General features: G+C 34.3%; 1 long non-coding RNA gene across 1 annotated transcript; it reads right to left on the reverse strand.

Annotated features, from left to right (window-relative positions):
* Nucleotides 1–216: 216 nt before the first annotated feature.
* On the reverse strand, nt 217–5,244 carry LOC126887285 (uncharacterized). Its single transcript, XR_007699007.1, has 2 exons — nt 3,634–5,244; nt 217–3,570 (listed from the first exon to the last, which is right to left on the reverse strand). It is a non-coding gene; the product is annotated as an uncharacterized LOC126887285 (long non-coding RNA).
* Between the last annotated feature and the right edge of the window lie 10,819 nt (nt 5,245–16,063).

A 16,063-nucleotide genomic window follows, 5' to 3' on the forward strand; every position in this document is an offset into this window, starting at 1 on the left:
AGTGCGCATGTGATCTCCCCTTCACCATCTCCACTACAACAACCCTCGTCATCAAAGTAATAGTTTGTAGACGAGGGATGTTCCCGCGGTGGTGAGGGGGATCACATGCGACCTCTGTAGTGATACTTCCTCAACTGTTCCCGAATTTCTTTGCTAAAGGTTGACAGTGAAGTGTCCTTCTACATGCGTCTATATTAGTTGTTGTTAGGCCAGTAATTTTCTTCTGCCGCAAATAATGACAGGTAGAATTATGGACTGAAGTAATTTTCGACTATTTTTTAAATTATTTTTAATTAGTCTTGACAATTCTATTGTCAATGTGATACATTTTGTCGAAATTTTTTATTAGACAAAAGCAACTGGTAGTTTTCTGTATAAATTAGGTACATCAGATAAGATTGTCAATCTAGAAATGTTTTTGAGATAAAATATTATAGATATTGTTGTGGGGTTTTGAATCAATATGATAAGAACGAGATTACAGATAGATAAGAGCCTCAAGAATCGGCTCGATGGACCACTTGATGTTGTAAAATTAATTTCTACAACAATGGCATATAGCAAAACAAACTGGAAACTAAAGGAAAAACAACATAAATATAAACAAATAGATCCAACAAATGATCATACAGAGAAACAAAATACTATAACTACAATAAGTACTTATAGTTAAATGAGTCTTTCAAAAGTCTATGTGCACTATTTGTTTATCAAAATTCACTGGCACGCAGATCTCCTGGCTGTGGAGGTGTGGCAATATCAATTGGGTCTAAAGGCTCCCAAAAACGAAGCAAACTTCTAAACACTTATTCACACAAAAAGCACTACTAACAACTTTTTATTGACGACTGCTTTTGTAGAAAAATGCTCTTTAACGGATTGCAGACTATGTGGAGTAAATGTATAGTGTACAGTCAGATCATTGAAGAAAGACGTGACCAAACAGAGTGAATGGTGAATGATTTGAGAAATGCCAAAACAGAGTGAATTAAGACGTGGTCAAAACATCTCTGTTTGGCATAAAGATATGCGCGATACTACTTTATGTGCTCACGTTATTTCCAATCCCTCATTCTTTCTGAATAAATCAATATTTACCGATTTTTATGGCTCCTTCTTTTCTTTTGTCTATGTCTCTATGTCATATATTATTTTCTAGATTGACAACATTTATTTATTAATTTCTTGTTAAAAGTCATAGCTATAGTTTGGCTTGTGCATTTTATATATTACGAACGATTATTTTTTTTTCAATAATTATTTTATTTTATTTTCAATAATTATTTACTTCCTTTTTAAATAAGACTCTTAGTTTATTTTTGTGTATTTCACCACAAAAACATATTAAATAACAGCTTGAGAACTTTATTATTTCAGATGTTCTTAAAAATCGAAATAAAATCTAGGTGGCATAGGTGTAAGATGAATATCTTGACTGCGGAATCTGAGATTGCTTTAATAGGCCCTTTAGAAAAAACAGCTGAAAGCATCTATTAATCTTACGCAGATTTTTGAAAGTTTTAAAATGTATATTAAAAGTGAGAACTTTTTCTCTACACACATTTCAACTCATTAAGTAGGTATATAAGATCACTGGAAAAATCGGCGGTTCTTGCAATTATCTCGGTCAGTTGTTTATGCATTTTAACTTAGAATCTCGTACATTGAAGAACTTTTTAAGATCTACAACATTATTTAAACCATTTATTTTTGTCTAAAATGTATAAAAAAACGTTTTAGGCAAAAAATTATTTTTTCACTTTTTGTGCCTGTTAAAAAAACAAAGCAAAATCAGCTGTCCGTCTACAAGTATTTGTCATCAGCTCCCCCTTATATACCTTTTAGAACTTTCAAAAACATGTATAAGATTTTTAGGTGAACTCAATTATTCTTTCACAGATAGACTGGGGTATAACTGTTTGTAAGGTATAAGTCATCATGATGACAAGATTATTAGTACTTCATTGTCTGGAACAATGATTTTATCGTCTTTTAATCGTTTATTGTTCGATCATTTATTTTTTATGTCTGCCAATAATTTCTGAGTCATTTTCTCAAATATATGCGGAATACGAAGCCCCGTCCGATATTCATTTCGCACACATGTGATTTCAGTAAAATGCTTTTGATGCCTCTCTGATGACATCATATATGAAAGACCTGTCATTTCTCGCTTGCCAATTGTCACTGTCAATTTGATGATATGTTACAGATTTCGCTCTTGTGCAAGATATATTTGAATTTCAGTGTAGATAAATGTATGAAACGTCAAACAGAAGTTACGATAATCCGGTACAACTTTAGTTTTAAGAATATGGAAACAAAAATACAACAAAACATTGTAGAAGATCAAATATATTCAAAATCTGGTTTCTGTACTTGTTCTTCGGACAATTAAAGCAATGTTTTTATATTTATTAGTTCTTTTTTATATACTAGGTTAATTTGCTTGTAAATTATGCTGCGTATGAGGTTGTTCGGTAGCGAGGGAATAGCCTGATCTTCAAGCTCTAACAGTCTTTCAAACATGCTTCCAAATGTTGCTCGACGTTCACATTTGAATTGTGATGGTCGAGTCACAATCAATATACTTGTTGCAATTTTACGAATAGACAGAAGGGGTAGAATATACATATGTATATGAAATGAAGTTCACAATCTTGGTTGCAAGGCTTTAGTTCGTTTTAGGTTGTATGTTTGAAGCAGTTGAACTGTTTTCTGAAGCCATTTTTGATTTAGCTACTGAAATGGTTCGTCTATGTAAAAATTATGTATGTATTTCTTTGTTATTCTAGCGTTAGCTGTTGGTACCCTCTAGAAATGTTCTGGATAAGGATTATTCTTAATTATTCTTCAATATGTAGGTTTTGCTGATCTCGATATAGCGTTTAGTTACTCCTGGAGCATTCTGCGTTGGAGCTTATGTAAGCATTAATCAGTCTCACCTATTTTTAGGTTTTGTTAGGTTAGGTTTCGTAGCAATCGGTTTTATATTCTATATGAGAGCTTTCTTCAGGTTTCCACTTTGTTTACTTCGTTAATAGCGATTTTTGTTTTATGGAAGTTTTGTTATATACACCGGTACATTGTCCATCTTCCATTTATTTATGATTAGAACTCTGGACCACTTATACACTGTTAGTCATGACGGTATTGTATTCCCATTTGGAGATCGACGTATATGCACAAACATTCTTTCATGCAGTCTACGGTTAGTTATTTGTGCTACATAAAAATGAATGCTGTATGGAAAGCAGCGCAACTGGTAGGTGTTGTTTCTAAGTCTTAGTAGGTGCTTCATGTGATTCACAGGCCAGCTTTCTAGACAGTAGATAGAATTCAACTCTACTTTCCCGTTTCCTTGAGGATTATAAGCAGTAGTTCTACTTCTTGCGATTCCTCTGGAGTTGAGAAACTCTTTGACTTCAGCTAATAGAAATTGAGTCTGTCTATCTGAATGTCTGTAGGCATTCCAAACATCATGAATGTTATTTAAATTCTTGAAGAGGAGCAGTGATGGTAGCCTTCAAATACGTTGGTAGACGCACTACTGCTCTTGAAGCGGCAAACCTTGTTCTTGAAGCGGCAAACCTTGTTCTTGAAGCGGCAAACCTTGTTCTTGAAGCGGCAAACCTTGTTCTTGAAGCGGCAAAGTGCCTCTTTTTATCACAGGATTTGCAGATGGATTTCTGAGCCAGACAATTCTTCCTTGGATGTATTGGCCCACCGCGGAAGAAACGTGTGTTTCTTTTGCTTGACCTTGAAGAGTTAGTAGTAGGTAGCAGCTGTCACAGTGACACTTTCAGAATTCGTTGGAGAGCTCTGTAAGTCGAATTTATAGTTACCAGGTAGGTCCAACACTCAGTGTTGGATTTTGATTTCCACAAACCTGAGAGTTGAGTTCTGCTATTTCCATCGAAGTAGCTATATCATAAGTTTCTTCTAATGTTAACGTTAAACTTTCTAACAATCTTGATCGTATCTTTGTGGACGTCATTCCAGCGATGAAAGCTTCAAAGGGCCGTTGTTATTTTTGTTAGTTTTGGCAGTAAATGCTAACTGTTTTAACAATTGCATGTAAGTATCGATAGTCTCGTCTAGTGTGTGACGTTCATGAATGATATATTTGGTTTGATGAATATTTTATCAAGCGTTTGAATGGATTCATTGTAAGTTTCATAATCGCTTATATAGGTATATACTCTTAGCGAAATAAGATTTACTAATAGTTGTAGTTTGGTATTATTAGTGTCTAGAGGTTGTACAACAGTGGAAGTGACAACCTGGGCAGCATAAAAGTTCATGGAGGTACTTTTCAAATGGTCCCATTCCTTTGCCGTTGATTTCACAGATGGATCTCCGTCGAACCTCTCTGGTCTTGGATACTTCTCCATTATGTTGATTAAATTGAAATAAGAAAGCAAAACCTATATGATAAGGTTTTGATCAACATAAAATTGTACATAATCCAAATTTTATGGGGCCACTTCCAGCATTTGTTTCCGACTGATATCGCGAATGTGTTTATCAGTCTTCGTATATGTAAATAGGCTGCAACAGAACGTAACCACAAAAATAAAATTTCACTAGATCTCCTGAAAAACTCGGCATTTCACAACATCTGGCAACAGCGCCTTTCATAAGAGCCTATGTGTTAGAGCGAGGTAGAAAATCAATTTTTTCCCAGATTCTGGGGAAATTTAGAAAAAAATTTAAGATCAATTCTGGTCATTTTACGACCCCCCGAGCGGCTCCTTGCGAAATATCCGTTTACAATTACCAAACGGGGTGTAACGTATGAGACGTTATTGGTAAGGGGACGGAGTAAAGAGTAGAATTACATAATCAGATACGGCAGGCTACCGAAAGGGCTCTAAGATAATAGTGCCTAATCTGTAGAGGGATCAAAAGGCTAATCCACGCTATCGGCCAACCTCATAGGTACAAATACGGGTATTATTTATTATTCCAGGACGTTCAAATGTTTTCTACGTCATTCGAGATAATAATTTATTTAAAACTGGCATCGAAATCCATAGCTTTATTCGCGGAGACAGTCCTTGACTGGTTTCTGACTGATTCGCATGCGCAGTTCCGTTTTCAAGCGCTTGAAAACGGAACTGCGCATGCGAATCAGTCAGAAACCAGTCATGGACTGTCTCCGCGAGCAAAGCTCATAACCTGTTGTTATATTTAGATAATGCCAACTTGATATGTTGCTTTGTTGGTGAACAACTTGTATTGTTGTTTGTAAAAAGTGGTAGAATTTGAAATTACTTTAAACTTGAGAAATTTTTAAAGAAAGAAATATTTCCTAACATTTTTATATAAAAAAATTTGTTATATAAAAACCAATAAAAACGTTTTAGAAAAAAGTTTTACTGAGTTTTTTTACGTTGGCGATTCTACACAGGTAACGTAGATTTTTGTTTTCTTTTTATTAAGGTACACCGGGGTAAGTGCAACCGTGAATTTAAGTAGTTTCTTTTTGAACTGCATTGACCAAAAATATGTCTCTAGATCTGACTTATTTAGTTATTGGTTAAGATTACTGAAGATACATTAACTAACTACTATACAAACAATGTAGTCCAGGCGAGATAAGTAAAAAAACTGACCATAATGGACATGTTCCATTGGAATCGTATGTTTTTTCTTGAGTCACTTAAGGATGTATCTTTTATTAATAATCACAATATGCGCCTGTCGCAAACCTTGTGCTTAACACAAAGAGAGGCTACCCCCACCAATATAATTTTAAAAAATCTCTAGGCTCTCCTGATTGACCAATTTCAATTTTTCAAAGTGCGTTTGAAAGCTTGGGCCCAGCATATAGGTCTGGATCCCGCGTATGAAAAAAAAAGTTGATTAATAGCAAGCTGAAAATTTGTTAATAGCTTAAGGGTGTCGAGTCGGACAAACTTTGATATATGGGAACACTGGAACAGGGGAAGTTTTAATTGGGGAACAGGTTAAAAATTTGGAACGGTCAGACCACGAAAACGGCACATCTATTTTGTCCGACAGAACAGACTTAAACTCCCCGAACAGAGATTAAACTCTCATGCAAAAATCAGACTGCTATTTATCACCAAATGGGAGTTTTAATGAGTGGAACATGTAGAATATGTCAAATGACAAGAATTATGACAGGTGCTAAATAGCAGTCTGATTTTTGCATGAGTTTAATCTCTGTTCGGAGAGTTTAAGTCTATTCTGTCGGACAAAATAAATGTGCCGTTTTCGTGGTCTGACCGTTCCAAATTTTTAACCTGTTCCACAATTAAAACTCCCCCTGTTCCAGTGTTCCCATATATCAAAGTTTATCCGACTAGACACCCTTAAGCTATTAACAAATTTTCAGCTTGCTACTAATCAACGTTTTTTTCATACGCGGGATCCAGACCTAATACATTTGCAATTTTTTTTGTGGACCTTGGATTGCAAACTTCTGCAAAAACTATGTATTATATAAAAATATTATAAACACGTTGCAGTCGCATTGTGTTATAAGCTTTTTCTAGTCTGAAAATGAGGGATGTATATGTAATTATTGCTATTTTTAAACAATAAACATTAAATAATTGATGGATTCGACCGTTACTTGATGGAAGTTCATTTTATCTAACAATAAAACACTGAAAACGTTTGTTTTCTATACTTCCACAAAATTTATTATAACTAAGTGACTACAGCTGTTTCGGCAGAGTGCCTTTCTCAAGTGATATAGTTTACAATGTGTTTGCCTTTTTAAGTCTTCAACTGAAGAGGTTGAGGAGTGGGGAGCTGTTTGTCTCGAGTTGGTCATTCAGAATTATATCTGTATTTTTCAGTTTATTAATTTCCATAGATTCTAAAAAAGATAGCTTAAGGCCTTTATTTTGAATATGCAGAATTTAAAACTCTTCATTGAAAGAATGATTATGATCTAGAAGGTGAAGTGCGTATGTAGAAGTGTCTGTTTTTCTATTGTTGAATGCCCTTTTGTGTTCTGCTATCCGTTTGTCAAAAGTTCTGCCAGTTTGACCGATGTACGTTTTCGGACAGTCACCACAAGTTAGTTTGTACACACCACTCTGTAGTTTCTTTCTCTTTCGGCTTTTATTGTTCTTAATGTATTTGCTTAAGTTGTTGTTAGTTCTGAAAGCTGGTGTTATTCCTTTCTTTTTTATGTATCTGGCTACCTAAGAATATACTGGTTAAATAAACATTAAATTTTCAACTTAATTTTCAGTAGTAATAACCCAAGGACATTAATAATTGTTCGAAAAAATTTTATAACAGATTTCGAAAGCTTGTTGCTTGGAAACAGACCGACGCCGTAGGCGGAGGTCTGTTGCCTGTAAGCAACAAGCTTGAGAAAGTTGTTAAAAAATTTTTGAGCATTTATCAATGTTCGAGGGTTATTCGGATAGAAAATTTTTTGCTGGTTATGAAGAAAAAAATACAGAGCAGAAACAATTTATTTAAATGTGCAATTAACAATTCTTCCACCGTCCGATTTCCATCTAATTCATATTTTCTATCATTGCAAAAGTCCATAAACGCTTTCCATACAAATTTTTTACTGTAAACAGTATTCTTTGGTATATTTGATTCGATAATTTCATTAATATTCTCATCAGTATTACAACCAAATCGTGACATTTTGAAATATTGAATATTTGAAATGTCAAAATCGAAATGAAACGAAATGTAGGTATCCATAGCTACATGATTGAGTGAAAACAGCCCATGGGATCTGTTTTCAGTATAATGTTGGTTTTATTGTAATCAAGTATATTCAAATGGGAAATAAGCCACAATTTTACCTAAAAATGATTTTATTAACGTTTCGACGCCCAAGTCGGGTGTCGTTGTCAAAATACAAAATAATATTAAATAAACAAAAATGTTGTTGCTTAGTAAAAAATTCTTCTAATAATTTATTTAATCTGAATCTTTTATATCGGCAATTCAGACACGTATTATACATTTTAAAGTAGACGACTTTAAAAATGATATTGCCAATATTGATGAGTTGCGTTCCTGGGACGACTTTACTAAAAGATAGTTCATTCGATTACATGAAATCAATCCCAACTCAAGAATAGCCGCCACAAAAAATCATAGCATGTGAAGACAACCAAATGCAACGGTGGTACTGAAATTCTCGCGTTAGAGATTCCATAGTAAATCACGAGGGAAAACCAGGAAAAACCTCGTGATACTATCCCGACATCGCAAGTATTTGGGTTTACATTTAGTTTACTCTCCAAACTAATACCAAATTCTGACTTGATATTTTAAATTTTAAATAATACTAAAATACTAAATATGTACTAACTCGATATGTTACTGATTTACTAATTGTGGTATTTTCTTTCTATTGACTTCCTCCTTTAGTATGGGTAACCACATCCTACTGCATTCTACCGAGGAATTTGCGACACAATTGGTTTCATTTAGCATAATTAGAGCCGCTTCTTTTTTTAAAAAAGGTTTTTCCTGGTTTTCCCTCGTGATTTACTATGGAATCTCTAACGCGAGAATTTCAATACCACCGTTGCATTTGGTTGTCTTTTTAAAGACAGATCACATGCTATGATTTTTTGTGGCGGCTATTCTTGAGTTGGGATTGATTTCATGTAATCGAATGAACTATCTTTTAGTAAAGTCGTCCCTGGAACGCAACTCATCAATATTGGCAATATCATTTTTAAAGTCGTCTACTTTAAAATGTATAATACGTGTCTGAATTGCCGATATAAATGAGTCAGATTAAATAAATTATTAGAAGAATTTTTTACTAAGCAACAACATTTTTGTTTATTTAATATTATTTTGTATTTTGACAACGACACCCGACTTGGGCGTCGAAACGTTAATAAAATCATTTTTAGGTAAAATTGTGGCTTATTTCCCATTTGAATATACTTGATTATAAAAATGCCACAAGAAAATAACTTCAGAACAACATTGGTTTTATTGGTTGTATTCAATCAGATGACCACAAATTAATTGATTTCATTGGATTTCTAATTGAGCAAAACATTTTCAAGTTAATAATATGCACAATTAAAAAATCGAAACTTTTACTTTGCATATTTTTTTTTATCTCTTGAGTTATAGACGAAAATATGGGTGCAAAAAGCAAAAATTTTCGATTTGACCAGATTTTGTTGAATAAAAAATTAAGCACAATGTTTTCGACTGGGGCCTATCGTCATTATTTATACAAGTTATATCCTGAACAGCAAGAGAAAGAGCTGGAGAGAACGAATAGACACAGAGAGATCCGAGAGAGAGAGAGGTTTAGACGAAGACCTTTGGGAAGATAGAGATGCATGGAGATTGGGCATCGGAAGACGTCGGAGGACGTTTTAAACCCATTATATGTATGTATATATCCTGAAGTGATTCCACCAAAAAAAATAGACTCCTATGGAAAATGTCCTAACATTTTTATGTTTATTGTTTTATTCAAAACAGATCCATCCTGGACTAATGAGCGAATCACACCTTCCAATTTTATTTTGTTACTTTATTTTTGCGGTCCATGGGTTACACTTACCCCACTGGTGTGGGACGTTTTTCTATCAGAGTATAAGCAACTTTGTTGGGGTAAGAGTAAATAATCAAACACCTGTTTCAAACACCTGTGAGTAAATAATCAAACTCACTATGCGACGACAAGCATCAACGATCTGTCCACTATCAAAATCAAACCGTAAATGAATGGCTAGCGGTCCCATCTACCACAGAGCACATTGGCTAGTATTCAATAGGTGGAGCCATTTTACAAAAGTTGAGTTCAGTGAAAATAAGCTGTGGTTCCACTTGTCCCCACTTTCCACTTACCCCAGTGTACCTTAATATTTTTTTTAATGAAAAATTTGAATTTACTTCGCAAAAAATATTTTGTGCGGTAATTATTGCGAACTTCATTTTTTACTGTTGAACAGAGAATTTTAAATTATATTGCACTATATAAAATAACAACTATTCGATTCTTTGTTGTTATTGGCATGATTAAAATGTGTGTAGGTATTTTTTTGTTTGGACAACAAAGAAGAACGTTGACCTTTTTATATTTTTTTCATCCCTTATTATACTCTTCTGTTAGTTAATTTTATCAATGAAGAAACACCATCAGTATATGTTTGGTTCATTATATTGCCAATATATTTAAACTTCTTTTTGGTAGTTTAAAAAAAAATCAAAATATCTGTTCCTGTTTTCAAAACACCATTTAAAAACCTTTCGAGTATTTTTGTTATAATTTCGTGTCCATACTCGCCCCTTTTTTTATCACCAATAGTATCTACTTCAGCCCCAGCTGAGCCTTGGTCTTCCATTAATTGTTTCACCAGCCGCTCTTATCTAATATTCCGAGCATATTCAGACGTTGCTTGGCCGTCGTCATGTTTATAATTTCCTGAAACCTCTCTCTATCGGCCTTAAAAGTTTCTTTCGACCAATGCATCTCTAATTATATGGCCGAAGTATTCTGTTTTCCTTCTCTTTATGGTTATGATCAGACGTTCTGAATTTATTATTTTAAGAACATCTTCACTGGAAGTGAAGAACAATTCGATTGCTTCTAATTTGTTAAGCATTGTGGTTTTTAATGTTCATGTCTCACAATCACATCATAGGATAGACCACATATAACATTATTTCAGGACTTTCTTACGAATATGCATAGACATGTACGTCATTCAAAATTTCTGACGTCAGAACCCACAGCGTTGCCAAAACAATAAAATAGTAAATAAATGTGAGATATTTTCCAAATGTCAAGTTAACATTTCGATGGTGAATGTGCCCAACCTCCTATGTCAATTTTTGGATAATTTGTTTTGTTACCCTAAATTATGTAAAGAGAAATACAGTCGGAAAAATGAAAGAATACACATGAACGAACATATACAACACGCTGTATTTTCCTGTCACCGTGTCACAAAGAAAATTGCCCAGCGCAAGTACATGTAGTAATAATTATTACATGTACTTGCGCTGGCCATTTTTTTGTATGACACGGTGACAGGAAAATACAGCGTGTTTTATATGCTCGTTAATGGGTATTCTTCCATTTTTCCTACTGTATATGTATTTGTACTGTTTACAAGCTCCTATGTCGTTATTTCATATATGGCCATCTAGAAGCCAATTAATGAAATAACGACATAGGAGCTTGTAAACAGTAAAAATACATATTTTCTTTAATTTAGGGTTACAAAACAAAATAGCCAAAAATTGACATGGGTGGTTGGGAGCTTTCACCATCGATTTGGAAAATACCATTTGGTGTGAATATTATTTACACACAGTTCTTGTAACAAATATTTTAGATGTTCTGTCGTTTCTCTAAGTATATGTCATATTTACCCCATTTTATATTATCGAAGAAAGACAACGATAACATCCCAACAGATGAAGAAGTTATCAAATTGATACATAAATTGAAAGAATACAAAGCTCCTGGAGCAAATGGGATTCCTTATGAGCTTTTATTACATGGCCCAAAAAATCTGGCTTGGTATATACATACAGTCGGAAAAATGAAAGAATACCCATGAACGAACATATAAAACACGCTGTATTTTCCTGTCACCGTGTCACAAAGAAAATTGACCAGCGCAAGTTCATGTAATAATAATTATTACATGTATTTGCGCTGGTCAATTTTTTGTGTGACACGGTGACAGGAAAATACAGCGTGTTTTATGTTCGTTCATGGGTATTCTTTCATTTTTCCTACTGTAAGTAGGCTTAGTATATAGAAATTAACAGACGTATATATCTAGCAAATAGAGCATACTATGGATTATAGAAACTTTAAACATCAAACATAGTCACAAAAAGAACGAAAATATTCATCATCATCATTCTCTTTGCCTTATCCCTATTCTATCTTGGGTCATATCAATGTTAATCCCCTTTACCAACATGTCCTGCCTTATCGTCTCTCCCCAGGTCTTCTTTGGTCTTCCTCTCCTATTCCTTCCAGGAATATGCACTTCAGCTATTCTTCGTATTGGGTGATCGACGTCTCGGCGTTGAACATGACCAAACCATCTTAACCTATGCTCTCTCATTTTGGCATCAATTGGTGCCACACCTATACTTCCCCTAATATACTCATTTATAATTTTATCCTTCTTTGTCGCTCCACTCATCCATCTAAGCATTCTCATTTCCGCCACATGCATTCGTTGTTTCTCTTTCTTTTTCACTGCCCAACATTCAGTTCCGTACATCATAGCCGGTCTTATGGCTGTTTTATAGAATTTTCCCTTCAGCTTCATTGGAATTTTTCTGTCACACAACACACCACTCGCTTCTTTCCACTTCATCCATCCAGCCCTAATTCTACTGCATGCATCTCCATCTATTTCTCCATTACTCTGTAATACCGATCCTAGGTACTTAAAACTATTGCTTTGCACAATCATTTCACCATTAAAAGATACCATTTTATTTGTAGTAACTCCATCTTTAAATGAACATTCCAAATACTATGTTTTTGTCCGACTAAGTTTTAAACCTTTTTCCTCCAGAGCTTGTCTCCACTGTTCCAATTTTTGTTCTAAGTCTCTTTCACTATTTCCTATTAACACTGCATCATCAGCATACATCAGGCACCATGGAATGCTACCCTGTAGTTTCGCTGTTATCTGATCCAAAACTAGTGAGAATAAATAAGGACTAAGCACCGAGCCTTGGTGCAGTCCTACCCTCACCTGAAATTTATCAGTCTTTCCCACACCTGTCGCTAACACTAGTCATTACTCCCTCTAACATATCTCTCACAATCTTGACATATTCGCCAGGGACTCCTTTCTTATGAGTGCCCACCACAGAATCTCTCGAGGAACTCTATCATATATGCTTTGTTAAGATCAATGAATACCATATGAGCGTTGGTCTCTTACTTTATTCCTGTATTTTTCCATCAGTTGCCTTACAATGAAAATTGCATCTGTTGTTGATCTGAAAAAAGCCAAATTGATTATCGGATATTTCGGTTTCTTCACGTATCCGTCTATCAATTACTCTCTCACACATTTTCATGGTGTGGCTAAGTAGTTTTACAGCCCTGTAGTTTGTACATTGTTGTATGTCTCCCTTGTTTTTGTAGACAGGTACTAATATACTGCTTCTCCATTCGTCTGGCATTTGTCCAACTTTCATAATTCTATTAAATAGACCTGCTAGCCAACTTATTCCTGTCTCTTCCAATGCTCTCCATACTTCCCCAGGAATATCATCTGGTCCGACTGCTTTTCCTTTCTTTATTTTTTGAAGCGCTTGAGCCACTTCCTCGTTTGTTATTCTGGTAACCATTGCTGTTACTGTCTCCGTTAACTCGACAGGCTGTCTGTCAAATTCTTCATTTAATAAACTGTCTAAATACTTTCTCCATCTCTTCTTGACATCCTTTTCGTGAATTAGTATTTTATTAGAAGAAAGAACGAAAATATTGAAATACAGAAATATCAAGTCCGTCCTCACTTAGGCGCCAGAACGTGGACGATGACAAAGAGCATAAAGAACGTTTCGGCTGTTTTGAACTTAAATCCTCAGACATATTTATAAAGGTGTCTAGCAAAACAAGCTGCAGTGGCTAGGCCACTTAGAGAGAACGAGCGAAATGTAGTTGTCGAAACACATTTATACCCAAACACCGGATGGAGTGAAGAGCAGAGACCACGATTTAAGGATCAGGTGGAAGACGACTTACAGGTGTTGTTATGAGTACGAAATTGCAAAACTAAGGCGCATAGAAAGGAATGGAAGCTGATCCTAGAACATGCTAAGAACCACTATGGATTTTAGAGCCAATGATGATCATTACGTTATCGAAGGCTTTGGAGTAGTCAACAAATCACAAATATGTTTCTATATTAATATCAAACTCTCGAGATTTTTGTATAATCTGAAGAATATTAAGAATGTGTTCTCTTAATGTTGTTCTGAAGCTATTTCCTTGTGGCATTTTTATGATTAACTATTTATATGGGAAATAAGCCACAATTAAATTGAAAAAAATAATTTTATTAACGTTTCGACGCCCAAATCGGGTGTCGTTGTCAAAATATAAAATATTATGTAACAAAAATGTTGTTGTTAAGTAAAATATTCTTCTAATAATTTATTTAATCATTAATAATATTTAATTTATATTGGCAATTCAGACATATTTTATATTATACATTTTAAAGTAGAAGACTTTAAAATGATATTGCCAATATTTATGAGTTGCCTTCCTGGGACGACTTTACTGAAAGATAGTTCGTTATATTTGACATATTTGATAGATCTATATCTATATGACATTTATAGATGTAGATAATCTACATGACATATTTGATAGATCTTAAATATGTCAACCCGCATGGGATAATGAACATAGAGTTCAGTGGAGAGATTCAAGTATAATCCTGAAAGAATCAGATAGTAAAAAGAGAAAAATCAAAGAAGCGGCTCTAATTATGCTAAATGAAACCAATTGTGTCGCAAATTCCTCGGTAGAATGCAGTAGGATGTGGTTACCCATACTGAAAGAGGAAGTCAATAGAAACAAAATGCCACGATCAGTAAGTCAATAACATATTGAGTTAGTACATATTTTAGTATTACTTATTGTAGATCTATGTATTATTATTATTTATAATTTAAACATATTAAAGTCAGAATTTGGTATTAGTTTCTTGAGAGTAAATTAAATGTAAGACCAAATACTTACGATGACGGGATAATATCACGAGGTTTTGTCCTGGTTTTCCCTCGTGATTTACTGTGGAATCTCTAACCCGAGAATTTTACTGTCATCGTTGCATTTGGTTGTCTTTTTAAAGACAGATCACATGCTATGAATTTTTGGTGACGGATATTCTTGAGTTGGGGTTTATTTCATGTAATCGAATGAACTATCTTTCAGTAAAGTCGTCCCAGGAACGTAACTCATAAATATTGGCAATATTATTAAGTCTTAAGTCTTCTACTTTAAAATGTATAATATATGACTGAATTGCCAATATAAATAAGTCAGATTAAATAAATTATTAGAAGAATATTTTACTTAGAAACAACATTTTTGTTTAATTTAGTAGTATTTTGACAACGACACCCGATTTGGGCGTCGAAACGTTAATAAAATTATTTTTTTCAATTTAATTGTGGCTTATTTCCCATATAAATAGTTTATCATGTTTTCTGTTGTTCCTCTACCTGGGACGAAGTCGCATTGTTTTTGGAGAATTTGTGGTAAGAGAATTGATTTTAATCTTTCATTGATGATGGATAGAAGTACTTTGCTGGCTGATATCTCTTTGCTGATATTTTATATGCTCGAAAAAAAGGTTTTCGTAGTTACCATCAATTATTATTGAAACTAAAGATCTAAAAGTAGATATATAGTCTGCCATTGTTTAGGCATACATTCATACGACCATTTGGTACAACTCAGCGGTGGCGCAACCCATAGTGGGTCTAGACCACTGTTTACCATATGTTGTTCAATTTCCTCATATCTTGAACATCGTCAACCTAGCGAAAAGTTATTTTATTTCCATTGCTTGTTCAATACTGATGCCATTGATTTCTATATTGCATCTGATTGGTTTTTTGCTGATTATTATTGTTTTAGTTTTGTGAGTTGAGATGGTCAAATTAAATTATTTGGCTCTTATGTTAAATCTGTGGACTAGTCTTTGCAGATTATCTTCCATCTTGGGCTATCAATATTGCGTCAACAGAGTATTTTTACTTCCCCAATCTGTATCCTTTTCCTTGTTGACACTTGATGATTTCATCCATGATTAAATTGACGAGCATAAGGCTCAGTGAGTCCGCTGTTTCCTGCCCACTGTCCCCTTTATTTCGCTGCCTATGCCTATAGGTTCTGCAAGTTGTCCATCTATTCTGACTTTTATTTTATCGTTTTAGTAGATGTTTTCAATAGCCTTGATATTTAGAGGAACTTCTCTATTATACAGAGGATGTGTTACATCTTTGAGTCTTACCTTCAAATGCCTTCTTTAAGTCAATCAGACACATAAATGCTGGTCTATTATAC

The sequence above is a fragment of the Diabrotica virgifera genome, chromosome 6, assembly GCF_917563875.1.
Source record: "Diabrotica virgifera virgifera chromosome 6, PGI_DIABVI_V3a".
Lineage (NCBI taxonomy): Eukaryota > Metazoa > Arthropoda > Insecta > Coleoptera > Chrysomelidae > Diabrotica > Diabrotica virgifera.